The sequence below is a fragment of the Hyla sarda genome, unplaced genomic scaffold, assembly GCF_029499605.1.
Source record: "Hyla sarda isolate aHylSar1 unplaced genomic scaffold, aHylSar1.hap1 scaffold_3272, whole genome shotgun sequence".
Lineage (NCBI taxonomy): Eukaryota > Metazoa > Chordata > Amphibia > Anura > Hylidae > Hyla > Hyla sarda.
Window position 1 is genome coordinate 20063 of NW_026610013.1, and position 463 is coordinate 20525.

General features: G+C 50.1%; 1 non-coding gene across 1 annotated transcript; it reads left to right on the forward strand.

Moving 5' to 3' along the window:
* LOC130329953 (U2 spliceosomal RNA) lies at positions 1 to 191 on the forward strand. Its single transcript, XR_008873407.1, has one exon. It is a non-coding gene; the product is annotated as a U2 spliceosomal RNA (small nuclear RNA).
* Positions 192 to 463: the final 272 nt, after the last annotated feature.

Below are 463 nucleotides of genomic sequence, written 5' to 3' on the forward strand. Positions count from 1 at the left end.
ATCGCTTCTCGGCCTTTTGGCTAAGATCAAGTGTAGTATCTGTTCTTATCAGTTTAATATCTGATACGTCCCCTATCTGGGGACCATATATTAAATGGATTTTTGAGAACGGGGCCGATTTCGAAGCTTGCTTCCGTCGCCCTATGGCATTGACCCGATATGGCAGTATCTTCGGGTACAGTGCACCACCCCCTTACAGGGTTAAAAAGAAAGATTCCTACTTTCATTGCTACCTGCTTGCTGGCTAGCCAGCTAGCCAGCCCTGTGGGCCTTGCTGCTGCTGCAGCCAAAAAACAAAAGGTGGTGCTGCTGTCTGCTTCTGCTGCTTCTGCTTCTGCTTGTGTCTGGCCCCTGTTGGAGCGTCCAGGCACAGGACTTCTGCTGCTGCTGACTAAATGGCCTCCTTAATTGGATCATTTGAGTAGCCAGCACACCTGTGCAGGTAGGGCATGACATGATAGGC